At 40.7% G+C, this 13,408-nt stretch overlaps 1 long non-coding RNA gene across 1 annotated transcript; it reads right to left on the reverse strand.

The window, feature by feature from the left end:
• Positions 1-3,869: 3,869 nt before the first annotated feature.
• Positions 3,870-6,015, reverse strand: LOC120030403. The gene is made up of 3 exons (XR_005473646.1): positions 5,710-6,015; positions 5,040-5,154; positions 3,870-4,808 (listed from the first exon to the last, which is right to left on the reverse strand). It is a non-coding gene; the product is annotated as an uncharacterized LOC120030403 (long non-coding RNA).
• Between the last annotated feature and the right edge of the window lie 7,393 nt (positions 6,016-13,408).

Consider the following 13,408-nt stretch of genomic DNA (forward strand, 5'->3'; position numbering starts at 1 on the left):
AATGCTGCTGGGGTGAGTCTGTCTATATTCCCATTCCTCCTGAGTGCTGGGAAGAACCTCACGAGTTGGATAGACAATGGGATTAAGAGAAACCAGTCTCACCATCAACACGATTTGCATCAGCTTCCACCAACACCATCACTCCAGCATGTTCAAGAGCAGTTTCAGTCATTCTCTTACAAATACAAACAGTAGCTAAAATCACCAAACAAGTATAGGAGTAAACAATGAAAACAAAGTTAACATAACTTTCCCCGTTACATTTCCAAATGTAGCATTAAACCAGTCACCAATTTTGTCAAAGACAGATTTTTCAGATTTTGAGAGTTTTACTAAGATCAGCAATCTTATCAACTATCGCAGTCATATTCTCAGAGGAGTCAAGGAGGAGCATAACACAATTGTCAGGATCAACAATACCTAATACATTACAGTGTCCTCCTTCCTTCTCCAAAAGATCATCTAACGGCAACTCATGGTGGCTGACGACTGCTTTCAGATTTTGGACATCTAATGAGAGCTGGCTAAATCCTCGGATTGTTAAATTCATATGGGCCTGTAAAAAATAGGTTAAATTATTTACCCACTTTGCCAGGACAGCCACACCCCAGGAGGGTATGACTGACATACCAAAAATCTCACCTGTGTGTGTGCTAAATGTGCTAAATAAACGCCTACATGTGTCAAATAAGCACGTGCAAATGTGCTAAATAAACGCCTACATGGGTCAAATAAGCACGTGCAAATGTGCTAAATAAACGCCTACACGCGTCAAATAAGCACGTGCAAATGTGCTAAATAAACGGCTGCAAGTGGTCCTGCACATGTCAAATTAACACCTGCAGCTGCTAAATATACACCTACACAAGCTAACTTAACGCGTTCTTTAATATGCTAAGTTTACCAGCCAATTTCCCTAGCTCCTCCTTTCATTAAATTGGTGTACAGTCAGTTTGATGCAACTCCACAATTGAAGATGGCGAGAAGGAATTTTCATATCCGCTGCAAACAGACCCTAAATGGCTACACTCGGCTTCTGCTCTCCAATAATCCTGGACTTGATGCCCTTCAGTCCACGTTAACAAAGTTGATTCTTTTTAAATATTATTATTACTTAATCATAAAGTTGATCTGCTAGCTAACACAGAGGACAGATCTGTGTATGGCAACAGTCGCAGCAGTACTGTAATGGATTGCTTCATGAATGCTGTCTCCAGATATGGTGTTCCCTCCAGAGTTAGAACAGACCATGGAGGAGAAAACAACACCGTCTGCTTGTTGAATGTAATACATATTGAAAATATGATTTAAAAAATAGAGCTACATGCATCCTTAAGGTCTTCTTGACCTACACATTGATTACATTCTATAGTGAGTGATGCATGCGGCTACATTTTATTTTCTGTAAATCATTTTCAGAACGCAATTACATTATGTTTGACAGCTTTATTGCTTTCTCCATGTTTTTGAAATGTATAAGCCTTTAAATGACCTTTTACAGACTACTTCTACAAACGAGGCTACACTTGTGGCAGCACCTATTCCTGTGCCCCCCCCCCCCATCTTCTGCACCACTTATTGTGGCCCCCCTCCACCTATACCACTTCCTGTGGCCTCCCCTCCACCATTCCCTGAGGCTTATCGTCCACCTTCACCACACTCTTCTGTTGATGTTGGTGATGACAATGAGTAAGTCATCCCTGTAAATAATTCAATGTCTTGTTATTACAGATGAATTGTGGGAAGTATCTGAGCTTTGTTGTTTTGAATGTCTCTGTTAGTGTTGACCTCCAAACACTGCTGAAGTTAATGAGATGCCAACCAAATTAACGTGATGAGGGACAACGTTTATGATTGTGTAATGAGAGGCTTTAAGAGAGCCCGCTTTAGTCCGGAGGCAAAAATAGACATGGTTTTTAGGGATGCTGATGGAAAAGGGGCAGCTGATGAGGGTGGTCCCTCAAGAGAATTTCTCCGGCTGCTAATGAGGGCCATCCATTCCTCTGCAATATTTGAGGGACCTGATTGGCAAAAATGCCTTTCTTGCAACTCTCAAGGTGAGTTACACTTTTATACCAACAAAGACACATTTGTTTATGGCCATATATATGACTTGAGTAAGACATTGATTTTTGAATGTAATGTGTCCTTTACTGTTTGTCTTCTGTGTGACAGCACTCTATGATGGCGTATACAAGCAGGTGGGCCGCGTGATTGCTGTCTGGTACATGGGGGTGTAGAACCACATTTTTTCAGAGAGGCTATAAAGGCAAGTGTGTGGCCTACAACCTCCTGTGCCAGGTAAGTCACTTTATACTGTGATGGATGTTATGTTACTGTTAAATTGCACTAAGTTTGAAAAAAATTAGGGTTGTAGTTCATGAATACTTTTCCACATGGATTTGGTTTCCTTTTGTTGGCAGTCAATAATTTTTAAGGGTAGTGATAATCAGTTTATTGTTTTGCTAATTTGTCCCAAAACACAGTACAATAAACAATCTAAGATCCAGTTAGCACAAACTGTTGACGAGGCACAGGAAGCGGTCATGTTGGGTCCAGTGCGATACATTCGTACATTGGAGAGGGATGCCCTGGTGGAGTCAGCCACAAAGTTCTTAGAAAGCAGGATACGGGATGCTCTTGAGCAGTGAGTTTCCATATATCTAAGGAATCTCAAGTTTAGTTAAATTCTTCAGGGCAAATTCATAGACTTTTTTTACTTTATAGATTCAAAGAGGGTATGGGGTGTCTCGGTCTCCTGCCTTACATGAATAGACACTCAAGCCTCTTCAGAGAGGTCTTCATCTACGCTGGGAAACGTATTTTGGCCAAAGACATAGCTTCTCTCTTCAAAGCAGAGCGCTCCCCACCTGGCACCAATCAAAGAGCAATAGAGAGGTCATATGTTTCTGGAGGGACAGGCTGCTGGAGGTGGAAGGTTAGATGCAAAACCATGATCATTGAAGTAGCACGGCCCACACCAGTAAAATATCACCTAATCACTCTCACAACTGTGGGACAGCATTTTGTAGCCTTATTCTTCCATGGGCCCCCTAAGAATGTAATAGATCAAATAAATCCCAACCTACTTTCACTTAAGAGTATTGTGTTCTCCAACAAGTGTTACTTATGGACTTTAATGTCTCCCCCTTTCCTTTTTTCAGGAGGGAACACATACCCTTTAACCATTCAGAAGGTTTTCATTTTCACTTCAGGGGCTTCAGCATTCCTAGGCTGGGATTGCTAGTGTAGCCACAGCTACAGTTCTCTCTGCTACCGCATGGCAAGCACTACCGGAGCACCAAGTCTAGGTCCAAGAGGCTTCTAAACAGATTCTACCCCCAAGCTATAAGACTACTGAACATCTAATCAAATGGCTACCCAGACTCTTTGCTGCTACTCTATCTATGCGTAGTCACTTTAATATCTCTACCTACATGTATATATTAACTCGAATAACCGGTGCCCCAGCACATTCTCTGTACCGGTATCCCCTGAATATAGCCTCGCTATTGTTATTTTACTGATGCTCTTCAATTATTTGCTTTTCTTTTTTTGTATTTTTAAAAAACTGTATTGTTGGTTTTAAGGGCTTGTAAGTAAGCATTTCACTGTAATGTCTACACCTGTTGTATTTGGCGCATGTGACAAATACGATTTGATTGAAAGAGAATTAATTTAAGGGTAATTATCCAAAATGTTTATTGCATGACTACCTAGTAAATTCAGAATACCCACAGCCAATGTTAATTGGTGATGTGTTCCAAAATAATTTATATTATGAAAGTTTGACAGGATTGTCCATCAGCAGAAAACAGTTGTGTAGTGAAAGTTTTCAAAAACATTACAACCAACCAGAATCAATTGGACACAGTAATACATAATGCAGCTTTAATATTTAAATAAATGTATGATTTGTTAGAGTGGGTAAACTGAGCATTATTCAAAGTAGTTAAGTCATGTATGTCAAGGGACTATGTTACAATATGTGCAATGTCACCATAAATAAAACTTACAGTAAATATGGACATTTCATTTACATGTTATGGCAGTAAAAACAGACACCGTAGCTGGTACATAGGTCGTGGTGCAGCAAGTTTGAGGGTAGTGGAGAAGCACAAGTGGCACAGTTTGAGTGAAGTGACTGAGGACAGAAAAGGATATCAGGGTGTCCAGGAACATGAAGCTGCTGATCATCTCCATGTCAATGTACAGTGGATGGGAGAACGGTCAAGTATCACCATCTACTTTGTTTTGCTTACGCTGAGACTGTTGTCCTATCACCATTATGTCAGGTCCCACAGCTCCTTCATGTACTCATGATCACTGGTGATCAGGTGTACCATGGTAGTGTCGGGTCCATTCTGTGGATACACATTCTTGTGATAATGTAAAAAATGTAATTTGTTATTACAGGATTTACACCCAGAGCCCTGAGTCGGCTAACCAGTTTGTGGGTCAGGTTGGCGTTGAAAGCAGAGCTATAAAAGAAAATGCACTCTGATGTTTGTAAAAATGTATAATTGACGTTTGTTGGGACAAAAGGCAAACTGGAGTTGGTCCAGTGAAATGTTTGCTACTATGTGCTGCACGATATCTATTGTTCCAGTTTTTAAAATCGATATCGACTGGGCTACAGTGGATATGGTAAGAAGCTTCGATATCATGGGGACCTAACTTCTAACGTCCTTTTCTGGTACACCCACACAGACACTGCAGTCAAAAATGCCAACCAGCAGCTCTCCGTCCTACAGTGGCTGAAGACATTTGGCCTGACGTCAAACATTAAGAGTGTCAGATTGAAGTGTCTGGAAAAAATGTAAACAGAACCATAAGAGCAGATTAACTTTTTTGTTGTCTTCACTGGCACAGTTTTAAAATGTCTAATTGTAGTCACTTTCAATTGATTCATTGAGTACAAGAACCATAGATTGTTTGTAGTTCATAACATTAACACAACTGACAAACGTTGCTTGACTGTAAATTGGGATACATGTCTTAATAACATTGGATATTTGATTGGGCTTAATGTTGCATACCTTGTCATGTTGTGCATGCCAACCAGGTGAGAATCACCAGAATTAATTGATACTTGATGAATCAGCTCTTCTTTGCTGCTTTCAGCCTCCCCCTTGCCCTCTTCATGGTTCCCTTCTGCAAGACACAATTTTGTGAAAATAAAGCGGAAGTAATGGGAACCCTATTCCTTTGAAGCAGTACTGGGTATATGCCTGAAGTTATTTTACCCTAATAAGCTTCGATGGAATATATTAAAAAAGTGAACATGCACATTAAAGTCTACTCTGTTCGAAAGCTGACATGTAACGTTAGATGTTAGCAAGGGTTTTACAAGGTTGTCACTAGACAAATTTGCTTTATGTGAGCTTTTCTGTGTCTTCATGCTAATCGCGTGCTAGCGCGGCTAACGCTAGCATTTAAATCAAAGCCAGTCAGGCTCAAGAAGTTGCCTACCTTAAGTTATTTTGCTTAAATACAAGGCTTTGGGCTAAAAGCGTAACTCAAAAACATGTCCTGCGTCAGTACTAGCCGATAAGTAACATTTAGGTAGCTTGTCAATGATAAAGCAAAATAAAGACAATAGTCCAAAAATCGAGAACTACCAGGATTTTGAGATTCTCCGTTGTCTAATCTATGTATGCCTGGCCCTGCATTCAAGCAACAATCTTGCTAGTATGTAAGTTAATTTACCTTGATAGTATTAACACAGTCCAATGTGTTTCCGTGGCTGTTATAGTTTACATGTTTTTTCAGCAAGGCTTTTAATAAAACACAAGACGGTGTCGTTCACTGCGGCTAGCAGTATGTCCGGGCAAAGTTTGAGGCTAACTATATGATATAATATGGCCGGGGTTCAAGGCTACTGACGTTAGCTAAATTAGCTAGCAAAATATCTGACTTAGTTTATGCTAAACTGATCTTGGTGCTAGATTAATGTTAGCTGAATTTTATAGCCAGTGATGAGAAACAGATCCTTCCACTGTAAACTAGCTGATAAACTTTACGATTCAGTAACAACAAATTTCAAAGACAAAACCGTTACCTTGTAAAGGTTCAAACTCTGCTTGCAGTGGTTGAAAGGAGGAGCTAGGGAAATTGGCTAGTAAAATTAGCATATTAAGGAACATGTTAAGTTAGCGTGTATATTTAGCAGTTGTAGGCGTTAACTTGACGTGTGCAGGACCGCTTGCAGCCGTTTATTTAGCACATCGCTTATTTGATGCGTATAGGCGTTCATTTATCACGTGGAGACGTTAATTTAACGCGTGCAGGAGTTAATTTAGTGCCTGCACCTGTTTACTTTACACACGTAGCATTAAAAAGATCGCGTTTTCACCACGTGCTTTAAGACCCAAACGGCGTTCCATAATTTAGGGTCTGTTTGCAGCAGATATGGAAGTTCCTTCTCACCATCTTCAATTGTGGTGTTGTTGCATCAAACTGACTGTACACCGATTTAATGAAAGGAGGAGCTAGGGAAATTGGCTGGTAAAATTAGCATATTAAAGAACGCGTTAAGTTAGCTTGTGTAGGTGTATATTTAGCAGCTGCAGGTGTTAATTTGACGTGTGCAGGACCACTTGCAGCCGTTTATTTTGCACATTTGCACGTGCTTATTTGACGCGTGTATGTGTTCATTTAGCGCGTGAAGACGTTAATTTAATGCGTGCACGCATTAATTTAGCACCTACACCTGCTTACTTTACACACGCAGCATTGAAAATATCGCGTTTTGACCACGTGCTTTAAGACCCAAACGGCGTTCCATACTGCTGTACACTGACCCATCTCTGAGTGTTGTTCCTGTAATTCAGCTGTAGGGGGCAGTGTGTTCATGTTTTATTGTCTATGATCGTATGCTATCCATTTGGTTTTTGTATGCTGTTCTTTGTATGCCATTTTAATGTTTGAGAATTAACCAATGATATTAGGCCACTCTTGGCCATGATTACAGACACCTGTGTGTCTTTTGACACTATATAAACGAGTCATCCCGCAGTGTTTGTGATTATACCCTGATGAAGACAGCTTGTCTGTCGAAACGTTGGATATAAAAAAATTGCATCTGAGCTCCTAGAGTGTGCGGCTCTCCTTTATTTTCATGTTTTATTGTCTGTCATGTTTCATTACCAGGTGACTGTGGAGCAGGAGGAGAGTGAGATTCCCTGGAGGCCTGGACCAAAGCTCTCGACTGGGAATGTGACCCTGGACCAGAGTTATAAAACATTACCGTTACATATTAAAGACAAACTGTTTTCTATGATTAAACATAATAGGCTTTTATTACTTTAAATAATTATTTGCCCTCAAATAGCCCTCAATTAGCCTTCAGTAACCATCAATGGCACTGTCCATGCTGTCATAGAAGCCATTGTTGCAAAGATGTGAAGATGTGCCCTCTATGCAACTTTATGTTATTGTTATAGGCCCTAAATATGGACATTTGATATGAGGAAAACTACTTTTTTGTTCACATGTTCATAAGGAAAATATAGGATATCAAGTTTATATAATCAAGACCCAAAAATGGTTTTATTGTAGCTATTTACATCATCATTGTTTATTTTATTTGTATTAATATTATTATGACTGGGATTGTTTGTTCTGATTAAATACTTCTTGATATTTTCCAAAGCATTTAATAAAATATGTAATTCATAAACAATAGTTGAATGAATTATGGTCAATGTTGTATTGAACATTAGAATGTGTTTACATTATTTAAAAATATTTTTAAAACATCACAATTTCCCAAAGTATGAATAGAATAACTGTTGTTGATACAAAGTGACAACTCGTTGGCCAATCAAGGAGGATCACAAACAAGTCAATCTGCTATTCAGTTGCAACTAGCCTCTACATATATATTTACATTTTGGTCATTTAGGCCAACGAGAAGAAGCACTGACATTGAGACCCCACTGATGAGGTATTAGGTAACAACATTTGTTTAAAATATACTGCTGAATGTGAAATTTAAAGGTTTTTGAAAAGTAATTGATTTTGTCACGTCACCCAGTTTCTTGTGATATCCGGTTGTGCACAGAGAGAGAAATAGATCTGATTTATATTTTAGCCCATGGCAACGCAGACGCTCGTTGGCGCACGCGTGCAGTTTGGGTGCAATAATTGAATAACATGGATTTCTACATTTATTTTGCAACGCTCGCACACGCAACGCAAGCTGTATGGTCAGCCTATTACAGTCACCAACGTTCTGGTTAACACGAAAACTGCCTAGCCAGGTCTGCTAGGGCGAGTAAAATGGTCAGAGTGGTCTCATTTGTGTCTGGAAGTAGCTAGCAAGCTAGCCAATGTTAGCTTGGTTGCTTGACTGCCTCAGCCCGAACATCCTGTGTGCGCTCCGAGAGCGAAACGGTCTGAATTTACCCAGAGGGTTTTTCGTTTTTCATGGAATAGAAACACCATAATATTCATCAAATTAATTAAGCATGTATCAGTCAAAAGCTTGGACACACCTACTCATTCCAGGATGTTTCTATATTTTTGCTATTTTCTACATTGTAGAATAATAGTGAAGACATCACAACTATGAAATAACACATATGGAATCAGTTAAGAACTCATTCTTATTTACAAGGACAGTCTACTCCTTCCTCCCCTTTGGGGGATTGAACCCCGGTCTCCCGCGTGTCTGGAATATGGAAGACTATCAAATGCTTCTCGAAGATGCCCTCTGGCGGTCAAACTAGCAAAAACTTGCAGTAACAGAAAAAATAGCTGAGATTTATATGATGTGCCACATAATGCTGAGGCAGCATGCAAGGTCTATCGCAGTATGATGCAACTTTTAAAGGAGGAACAACTGTACTCGTCTGTTCCCTATCAGATGACCAGCGGGAGAAGTGTACATCCTGCTGCGTGCTTTAAACGGTGAGTTTTCTCATCATTTTGGTAGGATTTCAAAGTGTTGGAAAATGACATACTGTTGGTTTCCTCTCCTTTCACCTTCAATGTGGATAACGCTCCCACTGACCTGCAACTTGAGTTTATCTATCTTCAGTCTGATGCAGTGATTGGAAAACTATTCAAAACAATGTCACTGACGAGGTTCTATGTATTCTATGAATTAGGAGTCATGCTCAGAAGATGTCTGTACTGTTTGGGTCAACCTATGTATGTGAACAGAAATTTTAATTGATGAAATATAACAAGTCAAGGCACATATCATCTCTTACTGACTCTCACCTCTCAACAATCCACCGCATATCGACGTCAGAAACTATACCTGACTTCACTGCTCTAGTCAATGCCCATCAGAGACTTCACTCCTCACACTGATTGAGTAGTTTAAATGTCATGTTGAGCTCTCTCTCTTTCTTTTGTTTTTTTGCATACCCGCAAGAGTTCTGTCCGTGGTGCTGAATGCAGTACTTTTCCCCCTGTCTAGTTCATTGCATGTTTAATAATGAAAATACCTACCAAAAGGAGAACATGGATGTGGTTTATTTCTGTGCATGTTAAAAAAGTAAAATAAGTAGCATATCTGGACATGATGTATAATCCTGTAATATGATTCTGGCCCGCAATGGCAAAAATATATTCTAATGTGGCCCTCCATGGAAAATAATTGCCCAGGCCTGTCTGATACACTATATTAGGCCGAGCCTTTGGAACTTTGGTTTTCCTAGATATGGCTATTATATTGGGATCACTACATCCTATGGATTTGGATACTGCTTTAAAGCACATTTCTGCAGCATTAGTAAAGATGTGATCAATACATGTTGATTATTTCATTCCTGTGCTGTTTGTAACTACCCTGGTAGGTTGACTGACAACCTGAACCAGGTTGCATGCACTGGTTACAGTTTGACGTTTTTTCTTGAGTGGGCAGCTTGATGAGGGCCAGTCAATATTTAAATCACCCAGAAAATATACTTCTCTGTTGATATCACATAAATTATAAAGCATTTCACACATATTATCCAGATACTGACTGTTAGCACTTGGTTGTCTATAGCAGCTTTACACAAGTGTCACGCCCTGGCCTTAGTTATCTTTGTTTTCTTTATTATTTTAGTTAGGTCAGGGTGTGACATGGGGGATGTATGTGTCTTTGTATTGTCTAGGGTTTTTTGTATGTTTATGGGGCAGTGTTCAGTCTAGGTGTTTGTATGTCTATGGTTGCCTAGATTGGTTCTCAATTAGAGACAGCTGTCTATCGTTGTCTCTGATTGGGAACCATATTTAGGCAGCCATATTCATTGGGTATGTCGTGGGTGATTGTCTATGTCTAAGTTGCCTGTGTCTGCACTTTTGTTTATATAGCTTCACGTTTGTCGGTTTATTATTTTGTCTAGTTTGTATAGTGTTTTGTTTCGTTTCGTTTTCGTCTTCATTAATAAAGAAGATGTATTCATTTCACGCTGCGCCTTGGTCCTCCTCTCTTCCACCATATGACGATCGTGACAACAAGAATGGGCTTTAGGTGAGGCAGATTAACCTGTAGCCATATTACTTCAACAGTATTTAACATTATATTGTCTCTAAGCTTTACAGGAATGTGGTTCTGAATATAAACGGCAACACCTCCCCCGTTGGCATTTCTGTCTTTTCGGGGAATGTTATAACCATGTATTGCTACCACTGTAACACCAAAGGTATTATCTCAGTGAGTTTCAGAGATAGTCAGAATATGAATGTCATCTGTTAATAGCAAGTTATTGACTTCATGGACCTTGTTTCTTAGGCTGAATATGTTAATATGAGCTATTTTTAGCACCTTTTGTAACGGTCATCGTTGCGTGAAGAAGGATCGGACCAAAGCGCAGCGTGGTAAGTGTTCATGCTTTTATTTAGGCTGAACACTAGAACAAAAACAACAAAGTGATAAACAAAATCGAAACAGTCCTGTCAGGTGCAGAAAACACTAAACAGAAAATAACTACCCACAACCCCAGGTGGGAAAAAGGCTACCTAAGTATGATTCTCAATCAGAGACAACGATAGACAGCTGCCTCTGATTGAGAACCACACCCGGCCAAACACAAAGAAATATAAACCTAGAAATAGGAACATAGAATGCCCACCCAAATCACACCCTGACCAAACCAAAATAGAGACATAAAAAGCTCTCTACGGTCAGGGCGTGACACCTTTCTGGTTTGCTTGATTGTTTTTAATGCTTTACTGGGAAGCTTATTAGAAGTAGACTTGCTCATGTTATTTATATTGGAGCTGATAGTGCAGGGTCTTTCTACTAGGGCACACCGCTTCAGTGCTAACAGCGTAACTCTGGTTCATAGGCTTATGATTACTGCTTACAATAGCTGTAGGATAAACAGAGATACTCAGTGCTATTAGGGGCACATCAATTGCCAATGCCCCTAGGATCATGTACATTTGATGCAGCATTATGATGATTCATTGCCACAATGGTAGGGATTAACTGAGCTGGTCTTACCACACCACCCTCTAGAGAGCCCTGCGGTTGTAGACGGTGCAGTTGCTGTAGCAGGCGGTGATATAGACCGACAGGATAATCCCAATGGTGCATCTGTAAAAGTTTGTGAGCGTCTTAGGTGCCAAGCCAAATTTCTTCAGCCTCCTGAGGTTGAAGAGGCGCTGTTGTGCCTTCTTCACCACACTGTCTGTGTGGGTGGACCATTTCAGATTGTCAGTTGAAGCTTTTCACCTTCTCCACTGAGGCCCTGTCGATGTGGATGGAGGCGTGCTCCCTCTGCTGTCTCCTGAAGACCACGGTCAGCTCCTTAATTTTGTTGAAGTTGAGGGAGAGGTCCTGGCACCACTCTACCAGGGCCCTCACCTCCTCCCTGTAGGCTGTCTCGTCATTGTTGGTAATCAGGCCTACCACTGTTGTGTCGTCTGCAAACATGATGGAGTTGGATGGAGGCGTACGTGGCCATGCAGTCATGGGTGAACAGTAAGTTCAGGAGGGGGCTGAGCACGCACCCTTGTGGGGCCCCTGTGTTGAGGATATGCTAGTGGATGTGTTGTTGCCTACCTTCACCACCTGGGGGATGCCCGTCATGAAGTCCAGGACCCAGTTACACAGGGCAGAGTTCAAACCCAGGGCCCAGAGCTTAATGATGAGCTTGGAGGGTACTATGGTGTTGAAGGCTGAGCTGTTGTCAATGAACAGCATTCTGACGCAGGTTTTCCTCTTGTCCAGATGGATAGGGCAGTCTGTAATGCAATGGCGATTGCATCATCCGTGGATCTGTTGGGGTGGTATGCAAATTGCAGTGGGTCTAAGTGTTAGGTGATATGATCCTTAACTAGCCTCTCATAGCACTTCATGATGTGACGACCCTCCCACTCTGTCTGCCGAATTCTTTCTCTTTGCTCTTGTTTTCCTTAATAGGATGTCGGCGGGCGGAGCTGGGAGGGTCGTCAGCGACATGGGACAGACCTGGGTTCGGGTGTGTCCCGGGATAAATACACCTCTTCACCATTCATTGAGGAGACTCTCTCCATGCAGACACACTGTTAGATTTTGGTTGTGGCATTTTTGTTTGTTTGCTTTGGCACCTTTCAACACCCCTCATTATCACATTTATGCACACAACCACTCACACTACTGATTACTGACTACACACACCATTGTTGATTGTATTTACGTTACTTCAGTAAATAAATATATTTTTGTTATTCCTTATCTCCACATTGTCTCCCTTTTTGTTACGGACTTCGAGCCGGTTCGTGACAATGATGACAGAAGTGAATGCTACGGGGCGATAATCATTTAGTTCAGTTACCTTCGCTTTCTTTGGTACAGGAACAATGGTGGACATTTTGAAGCAAGTGGGAACAGAAGACTGGGATAGAGAGAGATGGAATATGTCTGTAAACACTTCAGCCAGCCGAGGACGCGTCTAAGGATGCATTCTGGGCCGGCAGCCTTGCGAGAGCTAACATGCTTAAATGTCTTACTCACGTTGGCCACTGAGAACGTGAGTTCACAGTCCTCAGGAGCGGCCCGTGTCGGCGGCACTGTCTTATCCTCAAAGTGAGCAAAGGTGTTTAGCTTGTCCTAGAGCAGTGCTTCTCAATTATTTTCTGTTACGCCCCCCCCCCCCCCCCCCCCCTAGGAAGAAGTAAACATTTCGCGCCCCCCAACTCTCCGCCGCGACTGTAAATAGTATAATTTGTCTCTAAAATTGTTATAAGTACACCTCTGCATAACATTGTATCCTTATTAACAAAAAACAAAGAAATATAGATCAACTTATAAACAAAGAATAACTTTATTAACATTGTTTTTTAGTCTGTAACAGAAAAGACTTCAAGTGCATCGATTTGCCTGAAATTTTAAAAAAAATCAAGCCTTATTTAAACTGTAAACATTTTTTTACCATTTGATACTGAAAAATAAAATTAAATATAATCAATAAATAACAATAAA

This window comes from Salvelinus namaycush, chromosome 36 (assembly GCF_016432855.1).
Source record: "Salvelinus namaycush isolate Seneca chromosome 36, SaNama_1.0, whole genome shotgun sequence".
Taxonomy (NCBI): Eukaryota; Metazoa; Chordata; class Actinopteri; order Salmoniformes; family Salmonidae; genus Salvelinus; species Salvelinus namaycush.